Here is a 14,739-nt window from a genome sequence, read left to right as displayed (position 1 = left end):
AGTCCCTGCAGCATGATCCCTGCTGTTTGGAGGCCCTGTGCTTAACCAAGGCCTTTTTCAACACACACAGGATGCCACCCACAGACCGCACAAAGCCTCGAATGTCAGTTCATGCTTGTTTGCCGTCATGCAGCAGCAGCATGACATTCTTTCAGTGTTTCCGTTGTATACATTTTTAAGCGGCGGCCCAAATTTACTGTTTATCAGACCACAGATGAGACAGGAATTAGCTAGCTAGAGCACCCCGCAGTCCCTCTACCTCACTCCCTGCCACTCAGAGACTATTTCACCGGGAGGAGAGCAGACGGCAGCTCCGGAGACGGATCATCCAGTTAGCGCCCATAGCAACTCAGCCAAATTCAGCCAGCGCAAACCCCAGCGTCGGGGGTCACAGCGGGCTGCTAACCTGTCTAACGGCAGAAACAGAAAGTTTACTGATCCCGAGGGGAGTCTTGGCTGTCCGGGATCAACAAACTTGCTGTCGTTAACCCTTTTAGTTGACTTTTAGTCATAGTCATACAACATTTTTATGACCAACCACCTGCAAAACTAAACTCCATTACGTTTGTGTTTAGTGCTAATTAGCCGGTGTTATCATCACACAACACTCTAAACTAAGATGGTGAGCACGTTGGCATTATACCTGCTAAACATCTGCATGTTAGCCCTGTCATTGTGAGCATTTGAGCATGCTGATGTAAGCATTTAGACCAAAAGTATAGGGTGTTGTAGAGTCTTGTTCTAAAGTCTGGACTCAAAAGAGAATTTACTTAACGTCTTAACTGTCGATTCATTTTCGTCATTAATCGACAAATTGTTTCAGCCCTACTTTTCACTGTCGCTCGTTTGGATCTTGCGCAGACGTTTCGAAAGCGTCGCTTTGCTCTCAGCTCCACACGAGTCCCCTCGTGTAAATGTTATTAATGAGGTGGATGAGGCAGTGGAATATGAGGAGCAGTGAGAGGACAGAAGACGGGAGTAAATCACGCTCCTGACAGCAAGCGAGGAGGAGGGAGGGTGAGCGGGGCGAAGGGATGAGATCATTGGTGGCCGGGGAGTGATTGTGGCGAGCAGACGAGTGTACCACCCTGAGAGGGACCAGGTGCTATAGTAAATCACCCTGGAAACGGTCGCCATGGATACCTTAAAGACACACACGTGCGCACACGGAAGAAAGGCCATGTCTGGGAGAGTGAGTGATGCAAATGTGCGTATTTCAAAACGGGAGAACTGTGTGCGTGCGTGCGTGTGTGTGTGTGTGTGTGTGTGTGTGTGTGTGTGTGTGTGTTTCGATGTCATCTAATCATGGCGGCTGAGAACGGTATACGTCTGACTGACAGCTTAGAGCCACAGCAGGTGGACTGCTCTTTCCCTTCACTTTTGCTCTCTCTCTATCCCTCTCTCTCATCCTGTGCGCTTTCAAATCATAACCTCCCTTATTACGACCGTGCGTACGTGCGCACATATATGTGCATTGAGGCTAATGTACAAAGCTTGTAGCCAGAGGAGGCAGTAAACAGAGAGCGAGAGTATGTGAGGTGATCACATTCGGGCTCTTCCCAGAGAGAATTCCCAACTAGAGGGTTTGAATTATTCACAGCTGCGATCAGTGCTATAACACGGCTCTTAACGGAGGTAAAGATACGTTCCACACGTCCGTCCATCCTCCTCCCGTCTCCATTTACCTCCCTGCCTCTCTCTCTCTCTCTCTCTCTCTCTCTCTCGTTACGACAGTAAACTGCCTTTTTATCCATCCAGCCATCCTCCATCTCTCTGAATAACCTCCTCTTCAATTTCCCCCCTCCTCTGTCTCCCCACGCACTGTGTTCCTGTCTTTCTTTTTGCTCTCACTCAATCTATCCCTCCTTCTCTTCCCTTTTCCACCGTTTTCTCATTCATCTCTTTCTCTCTCTCTCTCTCAAATCCCTTCCCTTATATTCTATCTCTTTTCAGATCCCTCCACCTAGCCACTCCTACGCCCCACGCCGCCCTTCCTCCCCTTGTTCTCCGTCCACCCTTCGACTCCATCCATCTTCCATTTATTCCTTCCTTCTTTGTTCTCCCGAGGGCTGTTCCTTCCTCTTCTCGCCTGCCTCATTCGTCCAACAGCGCTTCTCTCTCTCTCTCTCTCTCTCTCTCTCTCTCTCTCTCTCTCTCTCTCTCTCTCTCTCTCTCTCTCTCCTCCTCCTTACTTCACCCCCGCTTTCGTTTGTCTTTCTACCTGTTTCACATTTGTTTTTTTCTACATCCAGGCTCATCCATCTTTATTCTCGCTGTAGCTCATTTGACGTCTGAATCGGCCCCTGCCCCAGCAGCTATCATTTTGCTCCTTCGTCTTCACCCCGCCTCCCTTTCACCATTTTGCCGTTTTCCCTCTTTTTTTCACTCTCGCCTCACATTTCTTTGACTCCCTCTTTACCTAACGGCCGTATAACCTCCACCTCTCTTTGTCTCTCCCTCCATCTACCTCTCTAAATCTATCTGCGCCTCCTGTCCTAGCCCCCTCATTATGCCTTCCCCTCCTCTACACTCCCAGAGAGGGAGTGCCGTAGTCTCGGGGCAATAGCCCCCACATTCCCTTCCCTTCCCTCCGTCCCCCTGCCATTCCTCCTCAGTCTCTCCATCGCACTCTTCCTGCGTTTCTCCGGGCACTCTTTCCTCTCCTCCTTTTCCCTCCCCCTCTCCTCACGTTTTCACATCATACGACTCCCTTCCGCTTACATCCTCTTCGCCCTACCTCCATCTTGATTTCTCCACCCCTCCAACTACCCCCCACCTCTCCCTCTATCCTACCATATTCCAGTGAGATAGTCCAGTGCAGTGGTGGGCTTTATACACTGTATAGAGTACATATAGTAATACAGTATAGAGTCTATACTGTATGTGTGTGTCTGTGTGTGTGTGTGTGTATCTGTCTGTCTGTCTGTCTGTCTGTGTGTGTGTGTGTGTGTGTGTGTGTGTGTGTGTGTGTGTGTGTGTGTGTGTGTGTGTGTGTGTGTGTGTGTGTGTGTGTATATACACATATATTTATTCTCTCTGGAGAAGGCATATAATGATGAATAAATCAAATTTTCTTCTCCACTTATTGTATTAGAAGGTAACATTCACAAATGAGTCTGAGCGCGCACACAAGCACTATCTACAGTGCACAACCTCTTCTTACTTGCTTTTTTGTCTTAGCTGCCTTTCTGTGCGCCGCACCTTCAGCTATCGCCATCGCCCCCCAACTCTGCCCATTTCTGTATGCCATTAATCTCTCTGCTCCTTTACCTCCTCTGCCTTACCTCTCCCTCTCTCTGATGCAGGGGGAAGTATGGAGACAGAGAGAGGGAGAGAGTGACCATTATCGAAGCCAGCATCTGCAATAATTCCAGCGCAGCCTATTATCCACAATAGAGCCCAAATGGCCTTTGGTAATATGATGAAATCTGCCGTAAAAAGTAGAAATGGGACTAAAAGCGTCAGAGTGTAGAAAAACCTCCATTCTTCAGCTGCTTTATCACATTATTGCATTCTACTCATCTCTCTCTCTGTCTGCCTCCCTCCCACATTCGGTGCATTACTGTGTCTTCCTCCAAAATCTCTCCATTTCACTCTGTTTGTCTCTTTCTCCCTGCTTGTTTGGTGCTACCCCTCCCTCCGTCAATCACACACTCCGTTCCTCTCTACTGCTTTCCTCGTCTCTCACTTTCCCTTTCTGTCTCTTCATCGCTCGCTCTCTCTGTCCATGTGACTCTCGATGAGCGTGTGTCGATCCGTTGTCTGATAACGCTGTGTTCTCCAAAAGTAGAAAATGGAAATGCCATTAAACTAAGTGTTGGTCTCAGTCACTTCCTAATGCAGCTAAAACGCTGAACGCCAACGCACGCACGCACACGCACGCACGCACGCACGCACGCACGCACACACACACACACGCACACACACACACGCACACACACACACGCGCGCAGACAGACGGATGTGCATGGATGGGACTGTGCTTGCAAACAAACAAGAGAGAGAAAGGACCTTCCAATATTGTACCACAAATAAGCGCAGGAAAAACAATTTGCTGTCATTGCTAACTGCGGGTGTGTGTGTGTGTGTGTGTGTGTGTGTGTGTGTGTGTGTGTGTGTGTGTGTGTGTGTGTGTGTGTGTGTGTGTGTGAGGGCCATATCTTCCCCATCCTCTTTTTTTCCCTCCTCCACTGCGTTGTCCCAAGGGAGGTAGAGAGGTGATGTATAGACCCTCTCCTGATCGCACGACTCAGCAGAACAGATGGACAGAGAGAGAGATAGGTGTACAGTTGTACACTGAACAAAAGGGCTATGTGGTGGTGTGTGTGTGTGTGTGTCTGTAGGTGTGCGGATGCATGTAGTGTGTGTAGACTGAAAGTGCTGAGAGCTATAATATATTGTTTCAGTAGTCTTTAAAACTGGTATCCACTGTGTTATACATAGGCCTATGTTATCTTCAAACCCACATTTACTGTGGCTGGAGATGTTCTCCATAGTCTGGTATTGGAAAATACTGATATTGTTCTAGTAAGCAAGTCTGTTCAAAACAGACTGTGGAAGTGTTTCTTTTCTTTTTCTACACGTAACGTGCTAGCATCATCTTTGAAGTTTTGCAAATTTCAAATCTACCAAACTCTGTTATCTTACGTATTTGCTGTAGGTCAAACATCATTTCAATTACTGTACCACTTTCTTCACAAGTGTACAATTTTGGAGCGGCTCTGGCACAGACCCATGGAAAACCTACCCGAACCTGACGAGTACAAATACATCAAAATAAATAAAAAGGGGCTTGATCTAAAAGAGACCCAAGGTCAACCTGAAGCGGTGAGATAGCCCCAAGGATCACTAGATCTGATCCAAACTCTCTCAACCCCAACAGTCCCAAACAGAGAGAGAACAGAACACCAACACTGGCAGCAGAGTGATGCTCCATTCATTAATGGACAACCATGTTCGACAAAGTACACCCAGAAGGTTTCCTCTGATGATTATGATGCGCAATGTGATCAGAGCTGATAGAGTTTACAAAATGTTATGTAATAGTGTTGCAAAATGAAAAACCTTGGCATAGGGCTGGGCAATATATTGATATTATATTGATATCGATATATGAGGCTAGATTTGGGATATTGTAATATTGCAATATGAAATAAGTGTTGTCTTTTCCTGGTTTTAAAGGCTACTTTACAGTAAAGTGAAGTCATTTTCTGAACTTACCAGACTGTTCTAGCTGTTCTATTATTTGCCTTTACCCACTTAGTCATTATATCCACATTACTGATGATTATTAATCAGAAATCTGATTACCAAATATTTTGTGATGCACCAATAGTCAAACCTACAATATCGCCGCAATATCGATATCGAGGTACAGTATTTGGTCAAAAATATGTTGTGATCTTTGATTTCCTCCATTTCGCCCAGCTCTACCTTGGCACACCTATCCAGTGTACAGTATGTGTGTCCGTGATGAATTCAACGGCATGGTTAGAGCAAAGCGTAAAGCACGAGCAGGCGTAGAACTGCTTATCGAAGAGCATCCATCTGATCATGTATGCTAGCATATTACTTCTTTGAAAGTACCTGTGTAGAGAATGGCTGACACAACGTGGTGGGGCTCTGGTGGTGAGGCTGCGAAGCCTGACTAAACCGGAGCAGTCTCCACACAAAAACGGAGCCGTAAAGAGTCAATTACCTCGGTTGTGACCAAAGACCCTTCCTCCCGCTGCCTTATCATTTCTACAAAACAAGAGCAATTGAGGAGTGGTTAAGAGGGAGGGAGAGAACCGAGGGAAGGGTGGGTGGAGGAATGACTCGAGGAGTGACGGAGGGAAAGCTGATGTTGATAAAGGAAGGGAGCAAACAGCCACCCCCAAGGAGATGAAGAGAAGCGGCAGGAGGCAGGGAGGGATATATAGGGGAAATCATTTTTGAAGGAGTGGACTGTCGGCCGACCTAGAGCGAGAAGTAGATGTGTAACCAAACACTGGCTATAGGGACAAACAAGAGTGAAGCCGGAGACGCAGAGAGAGAGAGAAAGAAGAGGGAGGGGAAGATGTAAACCGAGTGGGAGGAAGGCACAGAGTGAGAAAACAAGCTCGGCCATGTGTTTAAGTCAACAACAGCAAGAGAAACCTCAATAGCAGAAGAAGAAAAGGTGTGGGCGGGAAAATACTCCACCGGGGGAGAGAGGAGACAGATGTAGAAGGGGAACAGGCACTGTGAGATGTAGAAAGAGACAGAAAGAGAGGAGAGAAGGGAAGAGACGTGTCTCAAGAGATTCCGGGAGAAAGAAATCAAAAGAAAGTGAGACGTTTAGAGAAAAGTAGAGAAATGTAGACACCCCCTATAGCTCCGTTACAGCGTTGACTGTTGACAGCAGAAAAAAAAACTAAAGGCGAGGTGGGAGAAGAGGGATGGGGTGATGGAGAGGGTGGTGGGAAGTAAACGACAAGAAGAAAAACTAATTATTCTGTGATTCCGCTAATTAGCTCTGGCTTTACTGACAAGCTCTGCAAGGCAACAGACGTTTACCAAAGGATTCACGCTACCCTGATGGCCCGGGTGGGAGGGACTGAAAGAGAGAAGGGGGGAGGGAGGGAGGGAGGGAGCTAGATAGAGGGAAGACGAGGTGAGAAGGAAAAGAGAGAGCGCTACAAAGATGAGTGGGGGGCGAAGGAGCGGAAAGAAGGATGAACGGAGACGGACGGAAGGAGAGAGGAGGAGGCAGGGAGGGGTGACGATGGTGGCAATGATGTGGGTCTGAAGTTATCTGAAAGCACTCCATCAAGTGAGAAAGAAAAAGAGAGAGAAGAGCCAACCCCAGGGGATCAACTTGTGACGTCTGTTTACCCATGCATTGAGCCGCTCCTCCATAAACTAACAATTAAAAAGCCTCATTTAGGCACTTTACCACTGCAGATAATGCACACACACTGGCGTGTCAGTGAAGGGAAGTCATCTTTAAACACTGACTGTATTCTAATAATTGCTACTTAGAAAAGACAGTAGCAGGGTGTGCGTGTGGGACGGATGAAGGATTTCGTGTGGTTTCTAAAATGATTCTGGGTACATGCAACTCTTTTTCTGGGATTTCTCACTACAAGTGAAGTTTGATTTTGAATCTCAATGGAAATATTTCTGGTAAAATACAAAAACAAAATGTTAAACCCCAAACTGTGGCTAATCAAGGGTGAATAATAAATAAATGGCATTTCTTCTCATAGCCTGACATTCTTTCATATAGCCTACGTTAGGTAATGTGGTGATGTTCTCTAGTGCAGGGGTCAGCAACCTTAGACATAGCTTGACCAATGGCACACCATCAGTAAGTGTGCAAAAAAAGTGGGTTACACTTTACTTGAAGGGATCTACATAAGAGTGACATGACACAAGTCATAAACGTTTATGACATAACGCTTCTGTCATTAAGTGTCATTCGTCTGTTTGTCATGACAAGTTAAACGTGCGGTATACTCGCCGTTCCCGACCTGTCTCGCGCCAGTGTGACGTCATGGGAGCGCCGTAACTATATACTTGCGCGTGGTGGTCACGACACTAGTTGCAGTCTTCTCCTGAACAGAGGTGGCGCTAATGAGGAAAGGCTACCGACTTTGCTATTTCTACGGACTAGAAGAAGAAGAAAAAGGTAAACAATGGCGAAGAGAAGCACTTTGAATACTTCAGAATGTCTGCTCAACGATTCGATGACCTACTTTGTCGGATCAAGCCTTTCATTCACCATAATGGAGCTCATCTTAACCCAGTAAGTTTACAAGAGAGACTTGCAGTCACTCTGAGAGTCCTGGCATCCGGTTGCCCTCGAACTCGTCCATGCTTCCGGTTTCTGCTTTGTTGGTCGCGCACTTAAAATCCTGGCGCGGCAGCAAGATCTACGTCATTTTGATGTCACATTGGCACGCGACAGGTCGGGTGCGGCGACTGTAAAGAGACCCTTAGGGTTAGGGTTCATGGCCGAACACACGACACTGTCATGACACTCTTATGTAGATACCTTCAAGTAAAGTGTTACCAAAAAGTGTCCTCTCATCCGCATGCCAAATGACCTCTTTCACAGCCATTGGCAGGGGCAGTTATTTTTGGTAGTTTGATTGACGTTTTCCCCATCCGCATTCCGCAAAGACCCGCTCTACTCTGCCTCTGATTGGCTAGTACTTATTGCCTTCTTCACAGAATGCAGCACGAAGGACAAAAGATAGAAGGACAACAGTGCCTGAGCGGGCTCGGTAGATGACGGCAAGCTTAATGCTGATATTGCACACTGATTAACAAGAGCATTTTAAAATGGCACTTCATATCAAAACGGTTGCCGACCACAGCTGACCCTTCTCTAAGCCCCATCCCTCTTTTACTGTTGCTTCACCTGTCAAACTTACCGTTCCAGCACGGCACATTCCCAGTTCACAGCGGTGGCAGGTTTACCACTTGAAATTCGTTGTGATTTTTGAAACAACGGGTCTTTTTTTTAAGATCATTTTTTTGGGGCTTTTTGGCCTTTAATGGATAGGACAGCTGAAGACCGGAAAGGGAGGAGAAAGAGGGGGATGACACGCAGCAAAGGGCCGGTTAGGGCCGATTAGGGCCGGTAAAGGCGGTAGGACAGAGCCTTAGTACATGGGGCGCGCACTCTACCAGGTGAGCTAACTAGGGCCCCCCGGAAACAACGGGTCCTTGACTTCAGCAAGAAGTAGACAAAGGCAGGCTTCTCATTTATAGTTGGTGCTTTTGTCAGCTGAAATGACAACTGTTGCTAGCAGATTTTATTAGCTGTAGCTAGCTAACATTAACTAACTAACATTAACTTTATGCGATAGTCTTCTGTATGTGAACACAGGTGTTTCTCCTGAGAAAAGGTAAAGAGATTTTGGCGAGAATTTTCAGAAACATTTACATATGGCTTTATGTTTCTGTGTATGTAAGAGAAAAGGAGAGACATGTTAAAGAGGAAAATGTGTGTGTGTGTGTGTGTGTGTGTGTGTATTCAGAAATAGGGCAGTTAGGGTTTAGAGCAGAGAGATGTTAAGAGATTAAACAGACCTCTGTAGGGAGCAAGACTCTTCTCCAGCAGTTTAAATATAACTCTCTTCAGGGACAAACTGAGTGTGTGTGTGTGTGTGTGTGTGTGTGTGTGTGTGTGTGTCTTAGGGGGTTGGGTTAGGGTAGGTGTGTTGGATGTATTCTACACAACTGGTGGCTAAGAATCAAACCACTGGCTTTTACTTCCACGTGTGTGTGTGTGTGTGTGTGTGTGTGTGTGTGTGTGTGTGTGTGTGTGTGTGTCAAAGTGATGTCTTTTTTTTACCTTTGGTGCTGTGGGGATAGTATGATACTGTGAGGTCTGGCTCCACCATCTGCTCTGGGTTTGTGTGTGTGTGTGTGTGTGTGTGTGTGTGTGTTATTGTGGTTGTGTGTCAGGTGCTGCATAATACTTATGTTTTTAACTATGCGCTCTAATACACAACAGGTTTGTTGTTTCGTCATTACAATTACTTTATTCCTCGACTTCACATCTACCATGTTAAGCAGAGACAAATTGACAACATACGCTGACACACATCCTGTCCTCTTCTTATATGATGACTTAAGATGGGAACAGACTAAATAATCCTAACAAGCTGTGAAGACTAAATTTATCGACTGCTCTGTTCAGATTATAGCCGTAGACCGGCAACCTACATGATAATGTTCAAATTTACAGATTCCAGTTGACAAATTTGTAAAATGCTCGATATAATTGTGATCTGAGACTCAGTTGGAAGGCAAGACCATCGTAATGCCTGACACTTTAGTTGCCAAGGGCAAATTGGGCATCTAATCTGACCTTAAACCTTGTACTTTCCAGTGTTTAGTCCTGAGAGTTAAAAAACTGTTTGTACTGTACGCAGTGTCCTGGTCATCTGTGTAGGGCATCTAGCAGTGGATTAGTTATCTCTGCTCGCAGCCCATATCTACTCTGTCAGTTATTAACATACACTGAGGAGCAGGTTGAGTGGGATGCTTAAGGACACTTGACTACATCTCTTAATGGTGTACTGACACAAAATCCAGTCTGTGGCTACCTATGATTGCAATGTAATGGAAGAGTCGTGTCACATTGCATTTGCAGTAACATTACTTTTGTCTTTTGAGCTGTCTATATTTTGGCAGTTTTAATCCAAAGGATTTTCACATTTGCTATCCACCTCCATGTCAGTGTGGTCTTGGTACTAATCATAGGTAGTGTTGGGCATCGTTTTGATTTTAACAATTCTGATTCCAATTCCGATTCTTCCTTTTGATTCCGATTCTTTGAGCGGTGGAGGTGAAACGGGTCACATTCTTATTTCACAGATAAGAGGTAAAAGGTATTTTGATTCAATGGTGATTTGCAGTTTTACCGGGCTTCTTCAACGTGAAGTAAAGCCACACAAGAGTGCAGCTTACTGTGTAAATTTGGAACTGATGATCGGATTCAAAACCAAATTTTTCCAAATGATCCCATTGGAATCGTAATTTTTGAAACGATTCCAAGTTGGAACCAGTTCTTGATGCCCAATCCTAATCATAGGTTAGCAATAGCATACAGCTGTAAGCCTATTACTAACACAGCCAACTGTGCACATAGTACAATTCTATTAGAAATCATACTATACTTTGAAATGTAGGTAATGTATGTTTTATATGAACATACAATGGAATATGTAAAGCCATTTCCATAGATGACATCAAAGACAATTGTTAAACTATGTAATGGACTGCATTTCTACAGTACAGTTATATCATTACTGTACTGTATGCTGTAGAGGTACCTTGCACCTGCATGCGTTGACAAAAATAACTATGACAGCTTTTCTATTCGTCTTTCTATTCATCCTACATACATCAATACTTGCTATACTGTAGATCTACACATCCATTGCCTCAGGCTGGATGTGAATGCAGAGACTCCACTCCAGCAGACACCTCCGGAGAGGCATCCAGTCCCATTACTACCAGTGTCTTTTACCGCTTTTGGATTTGCATACTTCTACACATCTCAGATGTCAGCAGCAGGGTCAGGGTGCAAGGTCCACCAGTGTGAAGCTCAAGAACACTCAGACAGTGATGAGCGCTGGCTGGGAAAGAGCTGGGAACCTGTGGCCTTCCAGCTTTAACACTCTCCATGCATCTGCAGCACAAACCATCAACTGCTGCAACACATCCTATGTTGCTTCAGCTTTGCTGCTGCTGATCTAAATGCAGGATAAAAACAAATACTGCAGGCAGATCAGATGTACAGTACTTCCTGTTCACTTCCTCAGTCTGATTTTAGCTGTAGTCTGAAGCATCTCCTCATCCATCCGGCCCTCACTCTCTGTTCCCTCTTCTTTCACTGCTCCTGCTCTCCTCCTCTTCACACTCCCTCCCTCCCTCCCTTCCTTCTCTTACACAAGTGGGTGACAGATGTGAGCCACTCTGGAGAGCACACAGACACCCAGCACTCATCTGCCAGGCACCGCTGCTGCTCTTATTGTGTGTGTGTGTGTGTGTGTGTGTGTGTGTGTGTGTGTGTGTGTGGCAAGTGCAGCCTTTAATCTCGCCGCTGTGTGGTCACCATGGGATAAGGTGATTTAATCCTGACTGGAGAGTGTATGACCATACCAGTGCTATACACTTTTAAACACACACACTAACACACATACTTTAAATACAGTAGACACATATGTCTGCTCCATAAGGAACGAAATGGAAAATCTCTCTCACGATCTCTCCCCCCCACTCTCTCCCTTACACACATGGACACGCACATTTCCGCTCACTTCACGTGTAATGTAATCACCTGGGCTCTCCATGCTTCCTAACTCAATAACGCTGACAGCCTCCACCACACGCGCGCACACACACACACACACACACACACACACACACACACACACGCGCACAGAAAAACAAACTTGCACATCCTCCGGAACAACCTGCGATACATTCACCTCCTCTACTTTCATTTCATGCTCTCTGATCCTTCCTACTACAAACTGATCTATTTGCAACGTATAGTAGCTGTTGCCATTGGAAACTCTGTTCCTCCTGTATTTAGGAGCTAACCAGTGAGTCTCATTAGCCACTGACCCATTTCTGTTGCAGAGCGCAGAGTTCGGGGACTGACTCAAGCCGGCCCTAGGTGCCAGAATGAAGCGTCTGGGGGGGGAGAAACGGAGGCAAAGACAGAGAGTTGGATTGACGGGGCCAAAAGAGAAAACAGACAGACTGTGGTGGCTCTTTGTTACATTATTCAACAACATTCATGAGATCGGACAGAGAGAATGGAAGATGTACTGATAAACAGAGCAAGAAGAGTTGGAAAGCCCAAGTAAAATTGTAGGATAAGTGTGAGGGTGTTTGTGGAGGGTGACCAGGCGCGGCGGCCATAACCGCTCCTCCGAGCGCCATCTGCTCCTCGCCGCAGCAACTGTTGCCAGGGTACCTGCTCTCCTCTCCTCCCCTCTATCCCACCTTTTACTCCTCCTCTTTTGGCTCCTCACCTCCTTGTTTCTGCTCTCCTTGTCCCCACTTCTTTTTCTCCTTCTGCCTTCCCTCTTTCCTCACACGTTCTTTTCTCTTCCCTTCAATTCATTTGTGGATACCTGCTTTCTATTCAATAAGCTTTATTGGCGTGACATTCAATTCGGTGTATATTAGCAACGCTTCAGTGAAGTACTAATAATACTGAGATACTACTGATACTGCTGCTCATTCATTAGATCTGTTTGCATCCTTACATCAAGTGTATCTCTCTCTTTTGCATGTCTTTAACTATATACAGTGTACACATGCTTTAGTTTTCTGTCATTTCTGCAGCTAACTGCTACTGTGCTTAATACTGCCACTTCTCCCCTGCAACACACACACACACCCCCCTCTTCCACCAAAATCTTTAATTCTCTGAGACCCACACCCCCCCCACACACACACCCCCACCCCGCCTTTGAAAACCATCTCTCTTCCGTTCCTTCGTTCCCTGGCAATTGTGCGGACATGACTCAGGGCCCTCTGTCTACAGAGAGAAAAAGAGAGAGAGAGAACCAGAGAAAGAGTGGAGAAAGGAGTTTGATGGTGGGGTGTTTAGAGAGAAGGGAAGAAAAGAGGTAGAGTGAGTGGGGGAGAGGGAGAGATCGTAGATCAGAACCGTCATGATTGAGCCATCTGCTGAGAGGAGGCCAGTGAGACTCAAACACACATATATATACATACACACACACACACACACACACTCCTGCTTAAAGATCACCACTGCCACCTGTTGGTCATTTTCTGACACTACGCCTCTCCTTCCCCTCTCTCTCTGCTCCTTCTCTTACATCGTCTCACTGCCCCGTTGCCATCCGGTAGGAACATGCCAACCGGAGATGAGACACGTAGCTCTGAACATCGATCAGTCTGGTCTGGCTGTCTGGTGAGCCAGTCTTAACCAGCCCATCCTCTTTGCTCCGCGGGGTTTTTTTGTGCTCTAATATATGAGGTTTATCTCCACCTAACTCCTTTCTAAAAAGAGCGGAGCCTCAATAAGGATTATGAAGCTTTGGCTCTTTCAAAACATATTGAGTATAGTGATGTGCTACGGACTCTTGCCAATGCTACGATGCGCTACTCTAATCCTGCTTTTGCTGTTTCATTCTTGCCCTGCAGTTAAATGTGATTTGTTGAACACCGTCTGTTCCTCTGTGGGTGGCTGTGTGTTGTTGCATTTGTATGTGTGCACACACACACACACACACTCTCTTTACTGGCCTGAATCGTTCTTTCTTCTCCGCTCAGGCCTCTCCCCTCTCTCACTGCCGGCGAGCCTAAACGATGTCCACTCTCGTTCAGCAGTCTAACCTTTTAATAGATTCATAAACACTCCCCTCCCATTGGCCAGAGCAGGCCATTTCATCCTATTAGAGATTAGCATACGGCTGAGTGGAGGAGGAAGTGCTCTTTATATGCTAATGAGGAGATAATGTATGCAGCGAGGACCAACCAATGCCCCATTGGGAGGACTCTGGGTGGCCCGACGAGCTGAATCTTGAGGCAGTGCTGTCTTTATCTTGTATTTCACTCCCATTCACAGTCAGCTGGACTGTGTCTTTTGTTCTATGCTTAAACAGACTGTGCAAAGGTGCCACTGTAGATGGCAACAACACTGGGAGTGTCTCTCTGTACCTGATGTTATTGTGCGACATAAACTTGTGATAAAGAGCAGTGACAATAGCACTAAAGAGGAGGTTTGCATAGTTAGCAGTGGCTGTGGGCGAAAAAGCTAATTTAGCCATTTTTGTTTGGTTTTTACCCTTATAGCTATATAAACATTAAAATAGACTATAAAGCAATAGTTCAGCATTTTGGGAAATACGCTTATTTGCTTTCTTGCCGGAAGTTAAAAGAGAAAATCAATTCCACTCTTATATCTGTTTTGTAAATATGAAGCTACTGCTAGCAGCCAGTGAGCTTAGCTTAGCACAAAGATTAGAAACAGGTGGAACTGGATTTTGCCTAGCACGTCTAAAGTGTACATGTTATATCTCATTTGTTCAATCTGTAGTCACAATCTATCAAAACTAAAGTGTAAAACCTGGCTAGCTGTTTGCCCCTGTTTCCAGTCACTATACTAAGCTAACATGATATTTAACAGACGGAAATGAGAGTGGCATCAATCTTCTCACGTAACTCTGGTAGATCCTAAATCGGACCAGCTAGAATGGTCGACGTAGTTAGGTT

At 45.8% G+C, this 14,739-nt stretch overlaps 1 protein-coding gene across 3 annotated transcripts in view; it reads left to right on the top strand.

The window, feature by feature from the left end:
- Nucleotides 1–14,739, top strand: part of maml3 (mastermind-like transcriptional coactivator 3) — a 111,650-nt gene that overhangs the window by 87,756 nt on the left and 9,155 nt on the right. The window lies entirely within an intron of this gene.

Source organism: Sander lucioperca, chromosome 4, assembly GCF_008315115.2.
Source record: "Sander lucioperca isolate FBNREF2018 chromosome 4, SLUC_FBN_1.2, whole genome shotgun sequence".
Classification (NCBI taxonomy): Eukaryota; Metazoa; Chordata; class Actinopteri; order Perciformes; family Percidae; genus Sander; species Sander lucioperca.
Note: the sequence above shows the minus strand (reverse complement) of the source record. Positions and strands in the feature narration are given on the sequence as shown.